At 31.6% G+C, this 10,904-nt stretch overlaps 1 protein-coding gene across 2 annotated transcripts in view; it reads right to left on the bottom strand.

Moving 5' to 3' along the window:
• LOC106873040 (UPF0746 protein DDB_G0281095) overlaps positions 1-10,904 on the bottom strand; it is a 283,236-nt gene that overhangs the window by 137,179 nt on the left and 135,153 nt on the right. The gene's annotated exons all lie outside the window — the stretch shown is intronic.

The raw sequence follows: 10,904 nt of genomic DNA, 5'->3' as shown, positions 1-10,904 counted from the left end.
TATATATATATATATATATATATATATATATATATATATGTATATATATATATGTACATATGTATGTATGTGTTTTTTAAACTATGCATCTGCTGACACAGATACTGATGTAGTTGTACACTAATTTGTTCTTGCTATAATTAAGAATTTCATTGTAAGAAAATTATCCAAAACCTGACTTAAAATTGAAAGAGCTTCAATGAGTCAATACCTTAGGACATAGTCATCGCACATGCCTATACACACACATACACACACACTGGAACAATGAATAATATCCCCATTTTAAAATAATCAATTACTGCATGCTATCATGGAAAGGGTGGGGTAGGGGAGAAGTGTGCTGTATTGGTTATTATATCATCTTGTCAGAAATGCCAAACATTCTACCATCTAAGTTAACAATTTGATATCTTTCTTCATCTGACATCACCTTAAAGTATTGCTGTCACCTGCACCATGGATCAACCATTTTCCTTTCATACATACATACATACATACATATATATATATATATATATATATATATATATAATTACACACATATATATACATATATATATGTACACATATATATGCATAGATATATATATACACACACATACACATATTCAGATATAAGTATATACACACATACACACAATACATACATATATATCTATATATATATCTATATATATATATATATATATATATATATATATATATATATATATATGTATGTATGTATGCATACATGTGTGTAAGCATGCCTCACTCATGTCAGATAAAGTGCTTAATATTTAATTACTTTACTCATCTATATTAAAGTCACCCTTTCAATTAGTTATTACGCAATCAATAAATTTCAACTCCTACCTTTCTAGTTTTGACAAATATGCACTGTGTACTACTACCACACTTTATACAGTCTGCTTTTCACACACAGAATGATACTTTATTGCCAACAGAGGTAACAGTTTATAAACTGCCCCAACACCTTACTTAAATTCCTTTCACTTAATTCAACAAAAGACCCTTTACACAATAACTCGATCTCCTAGAAATAGAAACCAAATTTCTCTTAAACACTTTTGTTACCATATTTCTCTTTAAGTACATTACTTTTGTTTCAATAAATTTTGAAAGTAACAGGTGTGGCTGTGTGGTAAGAATGCTGTCTGCCAACCACATGGTTCTAAGTTCAATCTCACTGTATGGTACCTTAAGCAAGTGTCTACTGCAGCCTCAGGCTAACCAAAGCCTTGTAAGTGAATATGGTAGACAGAAAGTAAAAGAAGCCTACTGTGTGTGTATGTATATATATATATATATATATATACACACACACACACACACACATATATATATATATGTATATATATATATATGTATATATATATATATGTATATATATATATATATATATATATACTCACACACACACACATATAAGTTTTACTTTATGGTATCACATTGCGCATGGTTTTTTGTATTAAATTTTTATGTGTGTGTGTTCCCAACTACCACTTGACAACTGGTGTTGATGTGTTTATGTCCCCATTACTTAGTGATTCACCAAAAGGGGGTGATAGATTAAGTACTAGGCTTTAAAAAAAAAAACTCCTGGAGTAGATTTGTTTGACTAAAACCTTTGAAGATGGCACCCCAGAATGGCTGCAATCAAATGATTGAAACAAATAAAAGATATATTAAAAAAAAGATATAATTATGCCAAATAACTTTGTCGTTATTAAAACTGGTGCTTGAGGTATAAATTAACATGGAGTTTCAAAAGAAGGTTCTAATTTAAATTACTTTAAACACAAGGTCTGTGTTAGGAAGGGCATCCAACCTTAAAAACTCTGCGAAAACAGATGCAGAAGTATGGTGCAAGCTTCTGCCTGGCCAGCTCCTGTCTAACCATCTAACCTATGCCAACATAGGAAGATGTTAAACGATGATATTATATATATATATATAGCTATAAATCCATCATGAAATACATATAGCCATAACTATTATGATGAGGAAATGTTCAAATGAAAAGATTTGGTGAGTGACCATCACTAGATTAAATTCCTTTGTGAATAAACTGTCAATACTGACCTTGTTTAACCCTGTCGTATTTAGATTACTCTGTCAAATGTAATGCTTATTTATTCACATTGTCTTGAATTATTCATGCATTATTTCATAGTTGTGAGATTTCAATGATGTGATTGTTTCTTTTTAGAATGATGTTGCTATTGTAGGTTAGGTGTGAAAGGCCAGATTCGGCTGCTTTGAACATAAAAACAGGTAGAATATTTGACTGGATATGGCCGATTTAAATGCTAAAGAGTTAGAGCAACTTCACATCTGGTAGTTTCCACTACTCCCTAGTGTTCTAAGTGACCAACAGCCTATATGATATTGGTCTGTTAAGATTTTTAAGAAAAGAATCTGGTTTGGCAAAATTACATAACTGTATAATAATTGATTTTGTAGAAATATGTCACTTATATTTCATTATTTTTAATACAAATCAAAATTGTGTTTTCTATGCAATTTAAACAATGTGTTATAATACATTACAACTTCCAGAAGTTGTTTCATCAAAGTAAAATTTTCTTCCTGTTGTGCTTTGCTTTTGTACCAATTGGCACTGGTGCAACAGAATCTAATTAAATAACTGAAGTAATACCAGTCCTACCTGGTCTTAGAAACTAACCCTGGCAAAGAGTTTTTCCTGCTTTTATAACCCTTTAACCGCAAAATAAACTTTTATAGTTACTCCAGTAATGATGTTGAATATCTACCAAAAATCAAACCAAAAAATTAGAATTGGCAATTTTTCTGCAAGTCATGTTTGCCTCAGTAAACTTGACATATCCCAACAGGAAATAATTTCAAACATGACTTTCCTCAACAAGAGATAGATTTATATATAAACTGATTTCCGCAGTTAAGGGAAATGAAATTTTGAATGGATATATCTGCTTTCTGCAGTAAAAGGGGTTATCACTTTGCTAACGATGCTTTTATCTACAACTGGTCCTTTCTGATTTTGATTTGTACTCTCGTTCATATTCCTCAATGAATGGCTTTCGTGACATTTTTATGCTTCTTTATTTTTTCTCTTCATTGATGAATTAAAAGTGCTTGAGTCATTTCAGATGCAGTACTCTGCAAAGATGATCCAACTAATAGACTTCTTAGACATTTCATTCCTTCTTATCCTCAAGACATAAGCCATCAGTAAATGTCAGCTCTCTTTCTTAACCAGGTTAAATAAATCTGGTGCCTTGCTACTTGTATTACACACTGCTACCCACTTTCTTTTATGCATCTTGTTAAATCTAAGAGATGTCCAATTATGTTACCTATTGCATGGCTGGGGACCCTGCTTCAGCTACTTGTGATCTATAACAGGTCGTACCTTAAATGAGGGCATGTGGTTTAGTGGTTAGGGCACTCAGCTCATGATTGTAAGGTTGTGAGTTTGATTCCTGGTGTTGTGTCATGTCCTTGAACAAGACACTTTATTTCACATTGTTCCCATCCACTCAGCTAGCAAAAATGAGTTGTACCTGTATTTCAAAGGGTTAGCCTTGTCACATTCTGTGTCATGAGGAATCTCCTTGAGAACTATGTTAAGGATACATGTGCCTGTGGAGTGCACAGCCACATGCATGTTAATTTCACAAGCAAGCTGTTCTATTGAATGGAAAAAACTGAAACACTTGCTGTCGTAACTGACAGAGTGCCAGTAAAGTACCTCAGGAAAATCTAGCTGTCCTTTCCCGCTGTTACAGTAATATACTCCCTCTTCATTTCCTAATACATTTGAAAGTTAGTTAAATGTTTATTCCTCAGAAACCACCCACTAAGAAAAGAATGACTTCAGTGATTTACAACTATTTCCAATAAGAAAACCTGTCAATTCAAATCACTACTGACATGTAAAATAGGCAACACTGAATGTCAGTAATTATTGATAAAATATGTTTCCCAAATAGATGTACAAAAATTGTGTTATACTTTAGTTAGATATTTTAACCCTATATTACATGGTGGTAGCACTAAGCTTAGCACTACCACTTCGTAATTTGTTAATGGTGAGCCACCGGTTAGTGCTACCAGTCTTTGTACAATGACTGGAATATTGTAAGAGAGACAATCACTCTTATCCGCTCGCAGTGCACCCTGTCCAGTTTCTGTGACTGAAGAGGAGACAACCACTCTAAAATGCTTGCATCTCAGTCTGCAAGCTGATTTTGATGTATTTACATCATTTGTCTACAAGAAATTTTCTCCATGACAAAACACAGTGCCCCGTCTAACCCTATAATGCCTCATGTTAATTCTTGATACTTCGACTACTATAACAGAAAGAAAATTTACATTGAACAACAAATATTTTATATAAATATTTATAATAGTTAAGAGCCACAGTAACTTTTACAGTCATGCTTTAAGATTTATGAATTATTTTGTTCACCATAATGATAATTTAGGTGCTATAGGGTGAAAAGAATATTTCTGTTTTAGAACTTTAGAACAAAATGATATAAAAGTATAGACAAGTATTAAAACATATTTGCAATAAAGTTAGCATATTTCCTTGTCTATTTGAAAGGTTATGTTTATACTATTGACGTGTGGAAAAAGCAATATTAGCAGTAGATTAAGTGGTATTTAGAAGAGTAGAAATATCAATGAATGACCAAGTCTGAATTAATAGATGTTCTTCTCAAACAACTTGGCATCAAAACCAAAGAGAAAGTGATGATGATGATGAATAAAGAACTAACCATGCAATGAAGCAAGCAAAAAATAAAATAAAATAAAATAAAAATGACATTCAACAACCAATATGTCAGAAGTAATTCACAACTCAGTAATAGTAGATATGTTGTAGTAAATGTGAGATCAAAATGTAAATATCAAAAATGTTGATCTGAAGGTCAACTTGCTTTCAGTTTACAAAGAAACAACTACTAAATATTGATTAGCTGAAAATACTGTTTATTGCTTCATAGGAAAATTCATTTGTAATACACAAGTATATTTGTATGAACCATCATCTGCTAATTATAATAATTTATTTGATTTCATTTTAATTTCTAAATTCTGACAGTTACAGAAACTTTGACAAACATGTAGAATTTACTCTACAATTATTTCAATTTTTTTTAGATTATTCAAAAACCGAAAAGTAAAATTAAATAAAAGATGATATTCTGTGTTCTTAGATTAAGTCAGATTTAATTAAACCTCTCTTAAAGAACAAACAGATGGTCTGATTCAAATAGCTCTCAAATCTAATTAATTTTTTTTTTGTTCTATTTCAAATTATGAATAGACATATAATTCATATGCTGAATAAATCTTAAAAGCTTTCAAGAAATAAAGTAAATATATTGGCTTTTTGTAATCACTGAATTTTAAGATTTTTCATATCTGAGAAAAACATTTGTAATAAAATTCTCTTTAGGAAAGGCTTTACACTACATAATATCAAAGGTTCCTAAACTTATACCTTAGACACATTGATTTACCTTTAACAGTATGCAACAAAGACTTTTGGAGAAATTTGCAGATTTGACCATATTGCCATACTTTTGTTAGAAAAATGAAACTTGTTATAAATTTATAAACACAGGCACTGGTGTGGCTGTGTGGCAGGATGCTTGCTTCCCAGTCACATGGTTCTAGGGTGGGGACACAAACATACAATACAAACACAAAGATACATATAAAAACAAATATATAAATATACAATAGGCTTCTTTCAGTTTTCATCTACCAAATCCACTCACAAGGTTTTGGTTGGCCCAGAGTTATAGTAGAAGACATTTGCCCAAGGTCCTGCACAGTGGTACTGAACCAAAGACCATACAGTTGGAAAACATTCTTCTTAACCACACACCCATACTTCTACTTGAATTCCATTATTATTTGGAATTTCAAATAAGAGTTACTAGATATGTTTATCTCTTAACACGTATAATGTAATCCTTAAATAACATGCCAAATATAATGAAAGCATGCAGGGAAAAGTATTAATAAAAATCTAACTGCAAGGAATATCTTTGTTTTAATTCTTGTCAGATTTATCCATTAAAGACCATCAATAAATTGTTCATTTCAAGAGAAGGGCAAATGAGAATTTGTAGTCTTAAAGTACTTTAATAGACACAATGATAAGGTTTAGAATAAATGCGAACATTTAACCATTTAACATAGCATTTATATAACACACTCATATATGTATATAAATACATACACATATATACTCGTGTATTTAATGGATTGAGTATCACTAAACTTATAGGTTTTATTTAAAAAAATAACTTCAATATAAAAACCTAATACCCATTGAATATTGCAACATTAGAGAATATTTTAATCAATAACTCTAATAGTACATGTTGTTATTCAATATTGAGCTACTCGTGTTATTAATGATTAGATTAAGAAGAAAAAATAATTCTTTATTTCCTCACAGAAATGGAAAACCAAATGAGGTTTGAAGTTATATGAGAGAAAATATTAAACAAATATTGCCATTTATTTTGTTACAATATTTATATACAATACAATCATAAATTATGAAATTAAGTAGACTGTATATTTGTTGTTCAAAGCATATTTTATATTAGGGTATATGAGGTATTTTGTGAGTAATAAGCATCATTAGCTAGTAGGAACTTACAAAAATGGTCAGCTTTAAGATCATACATATGTCAAGAAGACCCATACTCCAAAACAAAAGTGTTAAGACCAATCCTTCTGGTTGTGTAAAGCACTCATGGTGGTGCCACATAAAAGCACCCATGTGGTGACATAAAAGCACCAGTGCAGCACCACATAAAAGTGTTCATGAGACAACATGTAAAAGCATCCAGCACACTCTGTAAAGTGGTTGATGCTAGGAAGGGCATCCAGCTGTAGAATCCATGCCAAATCAGTCTGGTGCAGCTTCCTAGCTTGCCAGCTCTGGTCACATTGTCCAACTCATGCCAGCATGGACAACAGACATTAAATGAAGATGATGATGGTGATCAACACTAAACATGTTCAATTGATTCCAGTTTTAAAAGGCACTCCAACAGTTAATACTTAAAATCAACTAATGGAATACGTTAATGATATTGAACCAATTACTGCTACTTTTGTCTTTATCTTATCACAGACAGCATTGTATAGGGCTCTACAAATATCAGAACACTGATTCATGAATGGGACAGAACATGAAACTATGTAGTTGGGAAGGAAAATTCTTACCCGCACAACTACACCTATGCTAACAATAACCTATAAATAAAAATACTACCAAAATATTGAAACATTTTAGACTGCGATAAAACCACTCTCCATGCGCAAGTTCAACAATCGCTGTTAAATCTGTGCCAACAGAAATTTCCAAAGATAAAGCATAAAGTACTTCCATTTAAAGTAATAAACATTAAATGTAGTTGTCTGTAATTTAGAAAATGTGTGGTAGGAATGTTGATAACTAATTTGATAGAAAGATAAAATTTATATCAATATATACAAAATACAGAACCATGCTGATATCATCTTTCGTGAACGACTAACTTAAAAAACCACAATGTAAACATTCATCATTATCATTTATCATCATTTATTTCCTACATTTCCAGGCTTGCATGGGTTAGACAAAATTCATTGAAGCAATTTGAAATAAAAATTTCTGGGGTTCACTATTCATGTAGTCTATTAAAACCTTTCACACTACCTCAGTTTCTCATCATTATTTTCATTGTATCTTTTTTGTCCTTTTTCTATATTTCCCATCATTCTTTCTTCATTTTCCAATTCTGTCATCTTTCATTCTCAGCTTTTGGTTTCCCCAATTATCACTTCTTTCTACCTGTTCATTCCTCCCAACTTAGCTTAACACAGCGTCCCATTTCTCTCTGACACCCCCTCTTCACCATCCTGCTAATGGCATGACCCTGTTGTCTCTCAGTACTATAGTTACATGATCTTCCTGTTGCCAACCCTCATTCATTTCTAAACAAACATAATGATATTTCCTTATAGCTAGACATGTTTCACAGAAGACTGGAAATCAAGGACAACACTTGCATGATGAAAACACATAATTCATAGGTTCAGGTGTGACTGTGTGGTAAGAAGCTTGCTTTCCAACCACATGGCTCCAGGTTCAGTCCCACTGCATGGTACCTTCTACTATAGTCTCAGGCCAACAAAAGCTTTGTGAGTGAATTTGATAGGTGGAAACTGAAAGAAGTCTGTCATAAATATATATATATATATATATGTGTGTGTGTGTCTGGGTTTTTTCCTCTCACCATTACTTGGCAACCGATGTTGGTGTGTTTACATCCCCCTGACTTAGCGGTTTGGCAAAAGAGACCAATATAATAAGTACTAGGCTTACAAAGAATAAGTCCTGGGGTCGATTTCTTTGACTAAAAACCCTTTTAAGGCAGAGCTCCAGCATGGCCACAGTCAAATGATTGAAACAAGTAAAAGGGCTTCTTTTAGTTTCCTTCTACAAAATCCTGAGGCTATAGTAGAAGACATTTGCCTAAGGTGCTATGTGGTGGGACTGAACCCAGAACCAAGTGGTTGGGAAGCAAACTTCTAACCACACAGCCACTTCTGTGCCTATACAATTTCATTTGGTAAATATATAAAATAATGATTACAGAGTTTGAAAAATCAGGCAAATGATTGGACTTGGGAATTTACTAAGTAATTAATTTCTTAGAAAGTGTGCAATTTAATCGAAATATACGAGAGCAGACACAGGCTCCATTATGCTTGTTTTGACAAACATGTTATTTGCCATTAAATGACTGTTAGTTGTTATAACAGTATTTGAGAAATTGAGTCTTGTTTTAATAAGATACAACATCACCTATACAATATTAAATAAAATAGCTGATCTTTATGATACAATGTAAACAAAGCTTAATCAAAATGACAGGTTACTTGTCAGTGGCAGATAACTCTGAAATATGTTTGGTATATTTTGCCAGTAAATTTTGATGAACCCTTGTCTCTTGTAGTTTGATAGTCTGCTTATATAAATGAATAAATAAATCTTACCACAGGAGGTTGATTACTTCATCAACTGATTTATCAGACTGGCTGTCCAAATGCCATTTACTGTTTATTGTGTAATGTTCATAAAAAGACTCCCTTACTAAGAAAATCTCTCAAAATCTATTATAAATATGAATTCCTCTGTTATAATGAACAAAAGATAAAACATTTAAAAAAAAATATAACAAGGAATATAGTTTTGATAATTATTGTTTTATCATTTAAAAAAAAAAGATTTAGTTCTGAGAATAATGGCAATGTCCCTAATCTTTTGAATGATCTGCAAGACTGGTGGCATAAAAAGGAAGAACCGACAATAAAAAACAACCCATTAACCCTTTTGTTTCCATATTTCTGTTGAGACGCACTATGTGTCTTTCAATTAATTCTAAATATAACAAAGAATTTAGAAAAACAACTCAGTTATCATTAAGCTAGTGTTTTAGGAACATAAATTGTGATTAAGGTTTGGTGGGGGATTTTGATTCAGAACTTTTGAAAACAAGCCATTTGTACTACAGAGCCAGAGGCGGTTTCAGGCGGGTTGGTATCAAAAGAGTTAAGCCATTGAATTATCTTCAAACCACAAACCTTGTCTAACTGACTGCAACAGTGGAGATTCTACTGAAAGACCATAGTTGCCAAGTGAAAGTGTTAAGTTATTTCAGTATCAATCAAGTGTTGATCTAAGACAAAAACCAGTTAAATTATGTTATAGGGTGACAGCAACAGTTAGTTGTTACTTTATCACCTTGTTACTGTTTTCTATAGGTACTTTGTAGATTCTTTAAAATGCTTAAAGAGAATATAAATAAACACAGCTGAATCAAGTAACACAGATGAAAGACACCTGTTATGATGGTGTGGGAAAGGTTTCATAAGGACAAAACTAATAGAAAGTAAAAATATAATTGGTAGGAAACGAGATGTTAAGTTTCACACATCTATATCAACATTGGAGAGAGAATCATTGTTATCAGAGACTCTAAGACTAGATGAAGTAAAACAGTTTAGGTAATTGCATCAATACGGTGTAAAAATCAATAGTAAGTATTTTAGGTTTAATTCTAAATTCAAGATAACTGAAGCCAATGTTAATAATATTTCATTCTCATTACTATGGTTAGGATGTGAAAGAGATAATATTAAGAAAAGAAAAGAGTGACATTCAGTCAAAGGTTAATGACATACAGCTAATATTAATTTTCATAGCCAATCTGATAACAATGATTTTCTCTCCAATGGTACTCGGTGAGAAATAAACTCCACTATAAACAAATTAGTCAGTATAATTATACATTGTTATATTCTGCAATGTAATATAATTCACTCCTAAGACAAAAGAGAGTGACAATAGATCAATTATAACATCATAATATTTTATTAATTAGACAAACAGATATGAGGGCTTACTTTACTAGTCATCAATCCTCGAGGGTCACAGGAATAAATATCAGTAATATATTGATATCATAACTTTCTGAAAATTATTTTATTTCCAAACATGAAAACAATAATGCACTTATTAATGGGGTTTTCCCCCCCCCCCTGAATTACATTTTTTTTTTTTTGTTTGTAATAAGATATTATTTGATAAACATATTTCTCAACATAACTATAAAAATAAGCCCCAAAGAATAATTCTTTACTATGGTTCTAAAAATCAGAAACTAATTCATTGAAAAGTGGTGTTAATGAGAGTTTTATGTTATCATTCAAGTAACTGTGTTGGATTTTATTTCAGTTTAAACTAATATATTCTATGTGCTGAATTGGATTTAATCAGACAGTTCAAACTTTACCATTTCTCCCTTACCATCTTTCTAAGAGTTTTAAAG

The sequence above is a fragment of the Octopus bimaculoides genome, chromosome 23, assembly GCF_001194135.2.
Source record: "Octopus bimaculoides isolate UCB-OBI-ISO-001 chromosome 23, ASM119413v2, whole genome shotgun sequence".
NCBI lineage: Eukaryota > Metazoa > Mollusca > Cephalopoda > Octopoda > Octopodidae > Octopus > Octopus bimaculoides.
Note: the sequence above shows the minus strand (reverse complement) of the source record. Positions and strands in the feature narration are given on the sequence as shown.